Source organism: Rhipicephalus microplus, chromosome 9, assembly GCF_043290135.1.
Source record: "Rhipicephalus microplus isolate Deutch F79 chromosome 9, USDA_Rmic, whole genome shotgun sequence".
In the NCBI taxonomy this organism is placed as follows: domain Eukaryota; kingdom Metazoa; phylum Arthropoda; class Arachnida; order Ixodida; family Ixodidae; genus Rhipicephalus; species Rhipicephalus microplus.
The window spans coordinates 135,295,330-135,298,956 of NC_134708.1; the positions used below are offsets into that span (position 1 = coordinate 135,295,330).

At 54.4% G+C, this 3,627-nt stretch overlaps 1 non-coding gene across 1 annotated transcript; it reads right to left on the minus strand.

The window, feature by feature from the left end:
• Window positions 1–337: 337 nt before the first annotated feature.
• Window positions 338–411, minus strand: TRNAN-GUU (transfer RNA asparagine (anticodon GUU)). The gene has a single exon. It is a non-coding gene; the product is annotated as a tRNA-Asn (tRNA).
• Between the last annotated feature and the right edge of the window lie 3,216 nt (window positions 412–3,627).

Genomic DNA, 3,627 nt, shown 5'->3' on the forward strand with positions numbered 1-3,627 from the left:
TATCTTCAGAGCTATCAGCGCAAAGAAAAAAAAGCGCCGCACCACTACCGGGTGGGCTCGAACCTCCAACTTTTCGGTTAACAGCCGATCGCGCTAGCCGATTGCGGCACGGAGACAGTCCTGCTCCACTCTCACCACCATCAGAACATATCTTCAAAGCTATCAGCCCACAGAAAAAAAGCGCCGCACCACCATCGGGTGGGCTCGAACCTCCAACCTTTCGGCTAACACCTGATCGCACTAGCCAATTGCGCCACGGAGACAGTCGTGCTCCACTCTCACCACCCTCAGAACATATCTTCAAAGCTATCAGCCCAAAGAAAAAAAAGCGCCGCACCACCACCGGGTGGGCTCGAACCTCCGACCTTTCGGTTAACAGCCGAACGCGCTAGCCAATTGCGCCACGGAGACAATCCTGCTCCACTCTCACCACCGTCAGAACATATCTTCAAAGCTATCAGCGCAAAGAAAAAAGCAACACACCACTCCCGGGAGGGCTCGAACCTCCAACGTTTCGGTTAACAGCCGATCGCGCTAGCCAATTGCGCCACGGAGACAGTCCTGCTCCACTCTCACCACCGTCAGAACATTTCTTCAGAGCTATCAGCCCAAAGAAAAAAAAGCGCCGCACCACCGCCGGGTGGGCTCGAACCTCTAACCTTTCGGTTAACAGCCGATCGCGCTAGCCAACTGCGCCACGGAGACAGTCGTGCTCCCTTCTCACCACCATCAGAACATATCTTCAAAGCTATCAGTGCAAAGAAAAAAGCAACACACCTGTCCCGGGAGGGCTCGAAGCTCCAACCTTTCAGTCAACAGCCGATCGCGCTAGCCAATTGTGCCACGGAGACAGCCCTGCTCTACTCTCACCACCATCAGAACATATCTTCAAAGCTATCAGCCCAAAGAAAAAAAAGCGCCGCACCACCACCGGGTGGGCTCGAACCTCCGACCTTTCGGCTAACAGCCGATCGCGCTAGCCAATTGCGCCACGGAGACAGTCGTGCTCCACTCTCACCAACATCAGAACATATTTCAAAGCTATCGGCGCAAAGAAAAAGGCAACACACCACTCCCGGGAGGGCTCGAACCTCGAAATTTTCGGTTAACAGCCGATCGTGCTAGCCAATTGCGCCACGGAGACAGTCCTGCTCCACTCTCACCACCATCAGAACATATCTTCAAAACTATCAGCCCACAGAAAAAAAAGCGCCGCAACACCACCAAGTGGGCTCGAACCTCCAACCTTTCGGTTAACAGCCGATCGCGCTAGCCAATTGTGCCACGGAGACAGTCGTGCTCCACTCTCACCACCGTCAGAACATACCTTCAAAGCTATCAGCGCAAAGAAAAAAAAGCGCCGCACCACCACCGGGTGGGCTCGAACCTCCAACCTTTCGGTTAACTGCCGATCGCGCTAGCCAATTGCGCCAAGGAGACAGTCGTTCTCCACTCTCACCACCGTCAGAACATATCTTCAAAGCTATCAGCGCAAAGAAAAAAGCAACACACAACTCCCGGGAGGGCTCGAAACCCCAACCTTTCGGTTAACAGCCGATCGCGCTAGCCAATTGCGCCACGGAGACAGTCCTGGTCCACTCTCACCACCAGTAGAACATATCGTCAAAGCTATCAGCCCAAAGAAAAAAAGCGCCGCACCACCACCGGGTGGGCTCGAACCTCCAACCTTTCGGTTAACAGCCGATTGCGCTAGCCAATTGCGCCACGAAGACAGTCGTGCTCTACTGTCACCACCATCAGAACATATCTTCAAAGCTATCAGCGCAAAGAAAAAAAAGCGCCGCACCACTACCGGGTGGGCTCGAACCTCCAACTTTTCGGTTAACAGCCGATCGCGCTAGCCGATTGCGGCACGGAGACAGTCCTGCTCCACTCTCACCACCATCAGAACATATCTTCAAAGCTATCAGCCCACAGAAAAAAAAGCGCCGCACCACCATCGGGTGGGCTCGAACCTCCAACCTTTCGGCTAACAGCTGATCGCACTAGCCAATTGCGCCACGGAGACAGTCGTGCTCCACTCCCACCACCCTCAGAACATATCTTCAAAGCTATCAGCCCAAAGAAAAAAAGCGCCGCACCACCACCAGGTGGGCTCGAACCTCCAACCTTTCGGTTAAGAGCCGATGCCGCTAGCCATTTGCGCCACAGAGACAGTCGTGCTCCACTCTCACCACCGTCAGAACATTTCTTCAGAGCTATCAGCCCAAAGAAAAAAAAGCGCCGCGCCACCACCGGGTGGGCTTGAACCTCCAACCTTGCGGTTAACAGCCGATCGCGTTAGCCAATTGCGCCACGGAGACAGTCGTGCTCCACTCTCACCACCCTCAGAACATATCTTCAAAGCTATCAGACCAAAGAAAAAAAAGCGCCGCACCACCACCGGGTGGGCTCGAACCTCCAACCTTCCGGTTAAGAGCCGATGCCGCTAGCCATTTGCGCCACGGAGACAGTCGTGCTCTACTGTCACCACCATCAGAACATTTCTTCAGAGCTATCACCCCAAAGAAAAAACAGCGCCGCACCACCACGGGGAGGGCTCGAACCTCCAACATTTCGGTTAACAGCCGATCGCGCTAGCCAATTGCGCCACGGAGACAGTCGTGCTCAACTCTCACCACCTACAGAAGATATCTTCAAAGCTATCAGCCCAAAGAAAAAAAGCGCCGCACCACCACCGGGTGGGCTCGAAACTCCAACCTTTCGGTTAACAACCGAGCGCGCTAGCCAGTTGCGCCACGGAGACAGTCCTGCTCCACTCTCCCCACCATCGGAACATATCTTCAAAGCTATCAGCCCAAAGAAAAAAAAGCGCCGCACCACCACCGGGTGCGCTCGAACCTCCGACCTTTCGGTTAACAGCCGATCGCGCTAGCCAATTGCGCCACGGAGACAGTCCTGCTCCACTCTCACCACCGTCAGAACATATCTTCAAAGCTATCAGCGCAAAGAAAAAAGCAACACACCACTCCCGGGAGGGCTCGAACCTCCAACGTTTCGGTTAACAGCCGATCGCGCTAGCCAACTGCGCCACGGAGACAGTCCTGCTCCACTCTCACCACCGTCAGAACATTTCTTCAGAGCTATCAGCCCAAAGAAAAAAAAGCGCCGCACCACCGCCGGGTGGGCTCGAACCTCTAACCTTTCGGTTAACAGCCGATCGCGCTAGCCAACTGCGCCACGGAGACAGCCGTGCTCCCTTCTCACCACCATCAGAACATATCTTCAAAGCTATCAGTGCAAAGAAAAAAAGCAACACACCTGTCCCGGGAGGGCTCGAAGCTCCAACCTTTCAGTCAACAGCCGATCGCGCTAGCCAATTGTGCCACGGAGACAGCCCTGCTCTACTCTCACCACCATCAGAACATATCTTCAAAGCTATCAGCCCAAAGAAAAAAAAGCGCCGCACCACCACCGGGTGGGCTCGAACCTCCGAGCTTTCGGCTAACAGCCGATCGCGCTAGCCAATTGCGCCACGGAGACAGTCGTGCTCCACTCTCACCAACATCATAACATATCTTCAAAGCTATGGGCGCAAAGAAAAAGGCAACACACCACTCCCGGGAGGGCTCGAACCTCCAAATTTTCGGTTAACAGCCGATCGTG